We start from the raw sequence: 10,594 nt of genomic DNA on the forward strand, positions 1-10,594 counted from the left end.
GCCTGGGTGTCAGCTCTATTTTTGGCAGGGGGCGGCTAGCTCGGGCAGGATTGACTCTTAGAGTGAGACCCAGGAGGCGAGGGTGCACACCCACAGACCCCGGAGCTGGCTGAAGCCTGGGCCCTGCCGTCCCCCCAACCCCCAGCCTCAGGATACACGACCATTCTCATCTCCCCCAGCCTCTCCCCTGCCAGTTCCAAAGAAGCCCCCCCCCCAACATCAACACTTTCCCGACCCCAAGTGGGATGTGAACCCCCCCAGTGCACCCCCCCCCCCCGCGGCATTTCCAAGCTGCCTTTGGAAGTCGCTCCCCTGCCGGCGCCTCCGCGGGCAGGGGTCCCAGCAGAGCCCCCCCTTTCCGGCAGCCCTCCCCTCCTCCAGAAGGGGCGGCCCAGGCAGTCTGGAGCCCCCCCCCCCCCCCCCCCGCCACACACACACTCAGGGGCTGATCTGGAGTCGGGATTCCCTTCGCCGCATCTTCGGGAGCCGGGTCCCCAGCTTTCCACGCACCTCCCACCCCAAATCTGAAATCCCACCCTCCTCCTCCTCCCCCCATCCCCCCGCAGGAACCGGGCGTGCGGACTCCGGGCCTCGGCCGGCAGAGGCGCGGAGGCTGCCGGAGGCTCCGGAGGGCGCCGTGCGCGTTCGGGTCCCGCGACGGCCCGACCCCCGCGCCCGCGGCCGGGGACAACTTGGGCGCCTCCGCGGGAAACTCGGGCCCGCGCCCCGGGGGGGCGGGCTGCCTGGCCGGCGGGTCGCCGAGCGCGGGCGGAGGGGCTTACCTTGGGAGAAAGTGTCCGAGAGAGTGAGGATCCAGACGAGGAGGCTGAGCATGCTGCCCGCCGCCCGCCGCGCCGGGGCCCCGAGTTGGCGGCGGAGCGCGGGGCGCGGGCGGGAGGAGGCGGCGGGGCCGGAGCCCGCCCCCGGCCCTGCACACGCGCGTGCACACGCGCACACACACTCGCACGCGCGCACCCCCGCGCGCACCAACTCACTTCCCCGGCCCGCGGCCCCCTCCCTCCCGGCCCCTCCGGCCCGCGCGGTCCCGCCCTCGCCCCGGCCCTCCCGCGCCCGGTGCCGCCGCTCGCCCAGCTCGCGCTCTCCGGGGCTCTTCCGCTCTCCGCTCCTCCGGGCCCTCCCCTCCCCTCCCTCCCTCCCCGCCCCTCCTGACGTCTCCTCCCCCAGCCCTCCCCCAGCCCTCCGGCCCCCGGCGCGCACGCACACCCCTCCCCGGGACGGAGATGCCCGCGGCGCGGGACCCGGGGTGGGGGTGGGGGGGGGACACGGGACCGGCCACCGCGCCCCGCCCGTCACACTCACTGGCAGGGGCTCCCCGCTGCCGAGGGGGCGGCCGGGCGAGGACCTGCTCGTGGGCCGGGGGATGGCTTTGATGGGGAGGCCGTGTGCGTGCATGTGTGTGTCTCGGGGGGGGGGGGGGGCGGGGGGACGCGATGGGCAGGTGGTGGGTCACGGAGTCAAAAAGCACAAAATCCTTGGGGTTTTTTTTGGTTTTTGGTTTTTTTTTTTTCTCTTGTTGATCCCACACCCGGAATCTAAGCCCTAGATTCTCCAAATTGGGAATTCTCAAATGGCTAATGAATCCCGGGGTGGGGAGCGAAGCGCTCCTCTCCCCACCTACAAAACCCGGGGCCGGGCACCGCGAGCCGCTTCCCGGGGCCACCTGGAGCGCTGCCCCGGCCTCCCCCGGCACACAGTGGGGCCAGCCTCGGTGTCGCAGCCCGCAGCCAGCCGGGCAGGGGCGCAGGGGCCTCCTGCCTTTGTTCATCCTGGGTGGTACCGTCCAGCGGGAGAAGTAGCCAACTCCACGGCTGGGAAGGGCCACGGGGAGGGCAGCCACGCGAGGATCTCTAAGCACGGAGGAGCTGGGAGATCCTTGGGCTTGAGAGATGCGGGAACTGGGAGGGGAGGGAGCTCCTGGTGAGAGGAACGGGGGTGGGGGGGGGCCTCCTGTAGGCGCCTCCTCTTTCCTTTGAGCCCAGCTTGGCGACCAGCTCCCTTCCCAACCCCAACCACAGAGGCTTCTGCTCACAGTGTCGTTGGGGGTGCCTGGACGTCTGGGTCCTGAGAGAGGAGCTGAGGGGAAGCCACAGAAGTTGCACAGGAATTGCACAACTTTAGAGTACTCTGTTGCTCTAGAGAGCTTTCCACTTCTTTCCACCAGATTCTCGGTCTCCTGGGTCCCTAAAACTACCCGCCAAGAATTCCCTGTTTCGGCCCCCTGAACGCAGGCGCGTGGCTCTCCGGTGCCCTCTGCCGGCGCGAGGCGGTTTCTTCCAAGAACCTGACCCCGGGCTGAACGGTCCAGACACATCCGCACACAACTGGAGGGCACAGATACTCAGGCAGAGAGACACGCGAGCTCATATTCAGAAGCGTATTGTGCACAGACCCAGCGAATCCTTCGTGTGCGCAAAAGCACATATGCACAGGCAAACCCACAGTGTTAATAAAAGCCATACCCAGCCCAAAGAAATAGGCGTATAATCATAAATACATTCAAACGGCCACACACCAATGTGCAGACACATGAGGGCTTTTCACTTACTCGCTCATTAATCATGCATTCCACAGATATTTCTTTTGTGCCTGCTTGTGTTGCAGTCGGAATTGCAGGCCTTGGAGACACAACCATGACATATATATACACACACACACACACACACACACACACACAGTCCCTCCCTCATCACGTTCCATTCTGGAGGGGAGGAAGAGGCGGTAGAAAAATACAAAATATAGCAGGTTGTAGTAAATGCTGTGGGAGACCAACAGTAATAAGGAAAAGCTGCTGTGCTGTAGGAAGTTGAGGGATTCGGGTATTCAGGCATCTGAGGGGGAAAAAATAGCAGGTAGGTGGTAACAGCTGATGCAAAGGCCCTGAGGTAGAGGTATTCTGGGCGTATCAGTGAGGCTGCCTTTTCTCCTTTTCAGTCTGCATAAAGGTGCAGGAAAGGGAGGCCCCCGGTGATAGTTATTTAGGGCAATGTTGAGAAGAAAAAGCCCAGAAGTGAGGGAAGAGAATATTCTCAGCTTCTTGCCCACCTTCTCCCGGCTTCTATTCGGGTCTGACGGTGAGTCTCAGCGTGAAGAGGGCCCGAGTTTTCAAAACTTATCTCTTTGTCGCCTCGAAACCCCAGCAGCAGCAGAACCAAATTCGCCCAGCCAAAGCAGTAACGTCACCTGTCTTGCCCAGCCCCTTAACCCTCCTTCCACCTGTCTCTTCAATCTCAAATCCTGACCGGCTCAGTTTGTAGCAAACACGTTCCTCCAGAATCCCCTCCACGTAAGCCATTCGGCATCCCAGATTCCAGTGCTGAAGTCCCCAGCTCCCACCAGTGGCCCTCAGCGCGAGCGGTGACAGAATCTCCTGAGAAGCTTTTTAAACACAGCAGTGCCTTGGCGTCACTTCCAAAGATTGATGGTTCTAGGGTGAAGCCCAAAGCACTGGTATTTTTAAACATCTCCCCAGGTGAGTCCAACGGGCAGCCAGGGTTGAGAAGCAATGCCCTCTGCAAGCCGGCGTTCCGCGAGGGCACCTGCCCTACCCTCCAGCATCGCCGCTGATTGACGGTCCTCCATCACCGTCCTCCCCTTCGGCCCCCTACCTTTGTTCCAGTCTCTTCTCTCTGGCACCTGTGTTCACAATTTTAATTAAATTAACTGAGTCTCCTAGAGTCTAATCACATAACTCGCATCAAACTGGGGGCATCCTGGGGCTGAGCCCCCGGTAACAGGTGGATGTTCCCAAAGGCAAAGCCTGTGTCTTTTCCATCAGACTAGACATACCTCCCCAGGACCGCATATCGCCCCCCCGCATCAGGGGCCCCTTGGGGGCAAGGGCTGTGCGTGTCCCCTCAGCCTGCAATTTCCCGAGGGCAAGGAAGGAACTGGGGAGCCCCTCTCCCCAACAGACGGGCAGCGCATGGACCGGGAAACCAGCCCGGGGGGGTCCTCATCCAGATCTGTCCCTCGCTTTCTGTGTGATCTCAGCAGTTTACTTACCTAACCTCCACGTCCTTGGCTTCTTCGTCTGAAAACGGGGATAAGAGCGCTTACCGCGGAGGGGGTTGGAGGGATTAAGTGAGTCAGTATTTGTGCAGCTCTTAGCGCTAGGCACACGGCGCGAAGGAGACGCTGGCTGTGACTATTTTCTCTGTGGGAGCTCCCAGAGCGGGGACTTTCGAACCTTCCTTCTGCTGGATTGGTGTCTGTCCTCAGACACAGGGCCCTGCCCGGACAGAAGTGTGCCCGCCTGGAGGCGGAGGGAATAACCCCCGAGGACGCGCCTTCACCCAGAAAAAGGAGAGAAGCGGCCCAAGGTTATATATGGAGTGAAGAGAAATATTAATAATTTTTTGAGCACAAAAGCAAAAAGTTCAGGGGGTCAGAAAGAGTGAGCAGGAAGGCAATTTATGACCATCCACAGGAGACGCCACCCTGAGAGACAGAAATGAATGCTTTGTCTCAATGAGGGCTGAGAACAGCAGAACAATTCTATAAATTGTCCTCTTTCCCCCTAGAAGGGGCGAAGGGTGGTGTTCCTGCTGCTTCTGCCAGAGACGCAGAAGAGAGGGGCCGAGATCCTGATTTTCAGCCTGGAAGATAACCTGAGGCCCCAAAGCCAGGGGCCGTCACGTCCGCACCCCTGGCAGAGATTGGAGCCCAGAGCCGCGAGCGCAGCCCCCCTCCTCCTCCAAAACTGCTCCCAGCACAGAGGCTTCTCCGGGTCCCTTCCCTGCTTTCCTGCCCTCCGGCCCCAGTGGGCTGCATAAACCCTTCCAGGTGTCAGGCCTGGGGTTCGGCGTTCCGGCCGACACAAAGGCCCACTTTCTCCTGTTCTCTTTCTCCGTAGGATGAGCTTTGAGACGTACAAGAATAACAGCAGAGCCCGAGGACAGCCTCGCCGGCCGTGGGGAGAGACTCCGATCTGCACCGTGAGGGCAGGAAGAAGGGCCACCTCAGGGGACCCTTGGGGGAGATGGACAAGGAGGTCAGGCTGGCGGGTGGGGCTAGGGTGTCAGCGGGCGCCTGAGGGAGCAGGGCTCCCCTTGAAGCAGGACGAAAGGCCAGACCCCAGAAGGGACTGCCTGCTGAGAAGCAACGTCCACGGTATCGAGGGACAGGTCTGAGTGGCTGGGAGCTGCCCCCAGGCGGGGCTCAGAGAGGGTGACCTTGGCAGAGACAGGCCCCCAGGGGCTGTTTCCCGCCCGCCAGCCTCGAGGGCGAGCCCCCGCGCCCCATCCCTTCCCAGCCGTTCGGCCCTTCCCTTCCCGGTCCCTCAGGTTGCAGCTCCAACGTGGGGGGACAGTTTGTGCTAAATGGACCGGTCATCTCATGTTAGATGTAATGAGGATTTCATGGCCTGAACTCCCCAGGGATCGAAAGACCCCCCCCCCCCCCCCCCCCCGCTTCAAATGAGCAGCCCAGCTGAGACCAGCTTGGGGAAAGGAGAAGGAGGTTCAGGTTCAGGGGCGGGGGCACTGAGCGGGGTGAGGGGGTGTGGGCGCCGAGGAAGGGAGAGCAGGGAAGAGACTAATTAGGAAAAAATGGAAACAGTAACGTGAGCCAGTGACGCAAACACCCAGCCTCGGAACCGGGAGGGCCCCAGACAACAGGGAGTCCGGTCCTCGCTGGAGACTGGTGAGATGCTGAGTCAAGGTCACCAAGCAGGTTCCAGCGGGGCTGGGTCCAGAGCCCAGGCCAGGGTTCGCCCCCATGTGTCTTGCTAACTCCCACCTCTGCACCCCAGAACCTTTCCAGATGCTTCATCAGCGGAACCCCTAGCGTCCAGACAGCTCTGGTCTCCCGTCGGTATCTCAAAATGGGAATGAAGGGAGCAGAAGGTGGGTGGTCCCGAGGAGGAAGGGGGGGATCCCGCATCTCCCCTGGGCCCTTGGTTTTAGCTTGGTGGGGATGCTGGTCCCAAGCCCACAGACCCGGGACCGTTCGCATTCTCCGAGGCTCCTTCAAAGACTTAAACCCCACATCATCACATCCATTTACACAAGACGGGGACAGAGGACGGTGGCTTATGTCCGCACCCGAACTAGAGAGGAGATCATGCCAGCAGCCGGCATCATGGCCCGAAGTTGCAATAAGGTCACCGGACATCGTGGTTGGTTTAGAGTCCGTAGGAATGGAAATCGAAAGGTAAGGCTCACTGTACCCTTATTGGAAGAGGGGCCGTCCACTTAAAGCACGACCCTTAACCATGCCACCGCAGCCCCACACGCCCTGGACACGCTTGCGAAGGGTTTGGGTCAAGACGAGCTCATTCACACATCCGTCTGTTGACCTCACAAACACGTGTTCCGAGCAGACTCTGTGCCCAGCAGGAGGCTAAATGCTGGGTCACGGAAATGAGGAAGGCTCACGCCCTTGTTCTCCGGGAGCCACTCTCAGGGGGAAGGAGGGACAGGTCATCACAGCGCGGGCGGGAGGTGCCGAGAGAGAAAAATGCCCCCGGTTTTCACCAGCGCGGACCGGGAGCGACGGAACATGCCTTGGAGGCACCGCAAGTTTCCTGGAGTTGAGAGCTGGGAATCCCCAGGCAAAGTCAGAGGTGTGGCCCAAGACCCTTCTCGTCTCCAGGCCTCAGTTTCCTGCCCCAGCTGACACACCCGTGACACTGTGGCGCTTTGGCCTTTCAGAAGGAGTCGGGGGCCGTTCCCTGGAGGGGTTCCCTCGGGGCGGGCGGTGCGGTCTGTTTGAGCGTGTTCCCAGTGGCTTCCCAGCTTCGCCCGGGGCCAGGGACCAGGCCCCGCTGCGCCTCCCAGGCAGGGTCTGGCTGCTGGCTTTGGTGGCATTTCCTAAATGGACAGATGGAGGATGTCGATTTGATGTCCCTCCAGTGCCTCTCTTCCAGTCTCCAAGACGCAGCCAACAGCGGGGCCCTGGGATCGTGCCCACCCTTTGGGCCACGGCAGGCTTGCCTCCTCCTGCAGCCCTCCCTCCCGACCCCCACCTTCGTCCAGCCCCATCCCTAAGTCCTCTCCATCTAGAGCCCAAGTCTAGGCTTTGAGAAGAGCCCTAGGAGAACACAAATCCAGAGGAAAATGTTGCCCCCCCCCCGCCCCCCATGAAAAAGAACCAACAGCAGAAACCTGGCTCCTCCTTCAGGGTCCTCCTTCCAAGGATGTCACCAGGAGGACGGTGGCTGCCGGGGGACCAGGGAGGGGGAGGGAACGCAGTAGTCAAAAGTACGAAGTTTCCTTTACACAAGAGCGGTAAGTCCTAGAGGCCCCGGAGGACCGGGGACAGGTGTCGCATCCCGCCCAGACTTAACAGTACGGTGTCGTGTCGTGTCCTCTTCGTAAGCGTTTGCTCAGAGCACATCTTAGCTCAAGGGTCCTTATCACAAAATGAAACAATGATAAACGAAGGGGGCGGGAGGAAACTCCTGGAGGTGATGCGTAAGTTTCTGGCATCGACTGTGGAGACGCTTTCGTGGATGCACGCTCGTCTCCAAACTCACCAGGCGGCAGGCACTAAATGCGCACAGCCTCTTGTGGGTCGGTCACACCTCAGCATCACCGGGAAGACACCAGCGGCCATCCTGTGCAAACCCCGGCCCCGCTGGTCTGCCCTCGAGGGCTCCTCCCCGGGTCCGTATCCCCGCCTCAGTCTCCAGCTCCTGGAGGGCAGGGTTCGCTTCCTTCTGTGTGCAGGGTCTCCCCCCCGCCACAGTAGCCCCTGGGGTCTGCCCCGGGCTCCTCGAGCGGAGCCGTCCTCCACAGCCCCCGTCCGTGCTCTTTCTCAAGCTCAAGTCTGACTGCTTCGCTCCTCTACTCAAGCCTCCCTGGTGGCTCCCCCTGCCCGTGGGATCGGACACAGACTCTTCCCCCCGGGCCTCCTGCCCCTTACCTTCCAGCTCTCTGCACCTCTCGGGCCCTCCGGCACCTGGAAGGCACCTGGAAGGGGTCCCAGGGCTTCCTCCCTGCGCCCCCCCGCCCACGGGGCTGTTTCCCACCGGGCCTGCCCCCACCCCACCCCCTCCTCCCTCAGCCCTCCCACTAAATGTCACTTCTCCAGGGACGCCTCTGATTCCTCCAACAGGCCGGGTCACCTTGTTCTTGCCCTCAAGCACCCTCGATTTCCACCGCAGCATCAATCACACGTGAAATTAGGTATTCAGTGTCTGTCCCCTGCTGATTCGGGAGGCCTGTGCAGGCAGAGCCGCCCCGGTATCATCCATGGCGGTGACCCTAGCGCCTCCCGTGGAGTGGGCTCCCTGGGCTGAGACAAAGAGAGAGATGTCCCTTTGCTGAACTGTGCAAAGGCTGCATTGTGCGGACTACAGAGCCGCGGGGCCGGCAATCAGACCACAGGAGGAACTTCCCCGCCAGCGAGGCATTTAAGGGGCTCTGAGAAATCATGCTTCCGAGGCACTGGGAGTGGCCTGAAAGTTCACCTCCTCTCATTCAGGGTGAGTGTGGGGCGGGGGAGACACATGCTACCTCGAAGGTGCAAAAAAAAAACAACAACAACAACCCGGGGAACAGCGAACGAAGCTATAAATACAGTCGAGCATCGGGTGACATCACCTGAGCACAGCGCGGAGATTTACGGCCAAGTCACAGGGCCCTAAAGTGTATTTATAATGGTGTAACTCACTCGTGCCTCTCCTGCCCGCCTGCCCTCCCTCATTCCCCCACTCGCGGCCACCACGGTCCTCGGCGTCTGGCGAGGCTGGGCCAGGCCGCGGCTCTGGGCGCTCGCCAGCCCTGAAGAATGGAGCGGTCTCTGTGCACACGAGCATTTGAAAACTGCAGAGGGTCCCCGCTTGTGAGGTTTGTGAACGCTGAGCACTTAGGCGGGCGCTGAAGATACGCAAACCCGCCCCCCCCCACCCCCGCGCCCCTCCACCCTGTCCCGACCTACCTTCGAGCTCCACGGGCAGACTTCCAGCCTTATTCATATGCCACGTGGTCCCTAATCTCCAGTCTTGGGACCTTCCCCAAAGAGCGCCCCAGGTTTCTGCCCCGGTGCCCGGGCTCCTTGGTCCCCTCCACGGGGTGTCCTTTTCTGCCATAAATCTCCAAGCAGAACTCCTCCTCCGAAGCCCAGCTCAGAGGAGCAGTTTCACTGACCTGCCCCGGGGATGACGCGTCCCTGGCTGTCCTCTTTCCAACGCCACCGGCTCCCGGCTCTCCGCTCACCGTCGCAGGCAGGCACACACAAGACGCGGCTCAGCTCTGCCACAAACTAGCCTGAGATTCTCCCTCAGGGTCTGCTCAGAACCTCCCACGGGGAGAAGCTCAGAGAATGCTTTTTCTTCATCTTTCGTTTGTTTTTGCTTTTGTTTTCTTAATATTTTTTAATGTTTACTTACTCTTGACAGAGAGAGACACACACACACAGAACCTGAAGCAGGCTCCAGGGGCTCGAACCCACCAACGGGGAGATCGTGACCTGTGCCGAAGTCAGACACTTCAGCAACTGAGCCAGCCAGGCGCCCCTGGAGAAGGCTTTTTCAACCACACGTCTGTCCCCTCCGTGAGCCCGGTCCCCCTCGAGCGTCTACAAGGTGTCTGGACACTGAGCTGGAAGCTGTACCGGCATTATGTTCGGTCCTCGGGACGACAAGGAGGGCATCGCCACCCCTCGCTTCTGTGTAGGGAAATTGAGGCACAGAGAGGTTCAGTAGCATGTCCAAAGGCATACAGCTAGTAAAGGCGACCATAAGATTCTCAACCAAGATGTCAAAACTCTACCGTGTTTGCTCTGTTCCCGGAGACCTTGGGCTGCGTGCTCTGCAGCCTGGCTTCTGTCTACTATCCCAGGACTCGGAGCCTCTCCCGAAAGAGTGCACACAGCCCGCTGACGGCCTGCCTCCTCAAAGGTAGCCAGTGTGGCTCGCTCAGGTGCTGGGTCATCGGGAATCACTGCTGTCAAAGCAGCAGCCCGGGGCCCTGCCTGTGTTCTGGAGGCTGAGCCCTCACCTGCACGAGAGGCCGCGGAGACACCGAGAGGGACAGTCACCCTGCAGCCACCCGCCCTCACAGCGCTGGCTCCCTTCTCCCCTCCTCTGCTCTGCATTCTCTTCTGGGACTTTGCCACCACGTCTGTTTACAGCCAAAGTGGAAAGAGGAGCGAAGGTGAACGGAGACTCTCCTTGTCCCCAACAAGCCGCCAAAGGCTCACCTCCGGGCAAGTGAGAGGTAGAAATTACCCCAGGTGGGTGGGGTAGCTGGTGGTGGTACAGTTCAGCTGGGCTCGGGCCCGAGTCATGGTCTCCTGCAAACAGACGTGCCCCCCGAGGGAAGTAGGGGGGCAGGTCACGGTGGGAGACTCGAGCCAAGGCAGAGCAGAAAAATCTTGCGTCTTCCCCGGCTCATCCTCAGCTCGGTCACCGGCATGGGGCTTGAAACGCTGGGTAAAATCCAAAATACCTACCAAGCAGAGTGATGGTGTTGAAAAATTGCTGTTAATATTACTAATAATTGTTAACTCTCCTATCATTGCTCTGGGTTGAAAATTGAGTAAAAATGATGCTCCGGTGCTGTAGGGAATCTCCCCCTTTCCACCTTCTCCCACGGGTCACTTGTGACCCCCAAACTGGCTGCAGAAGCTA

Source organism: Lynx rufus, unplaced genomic scaffold (assembly GCF_022079265.1).
Source record: "Lynx rufus isolate CCGP_SWC_20201006 ecotype Redwood Valley unplaced genomic scaffold, mLynRuf1.p SCAF_31, whole genome shotgun sequence".
NCBI classification, from domain to species: Eukaryota; Metazoa; Chordata; class Mammalia; order Carnivora; family Felidae; genus Lynx; species Lynx rufus.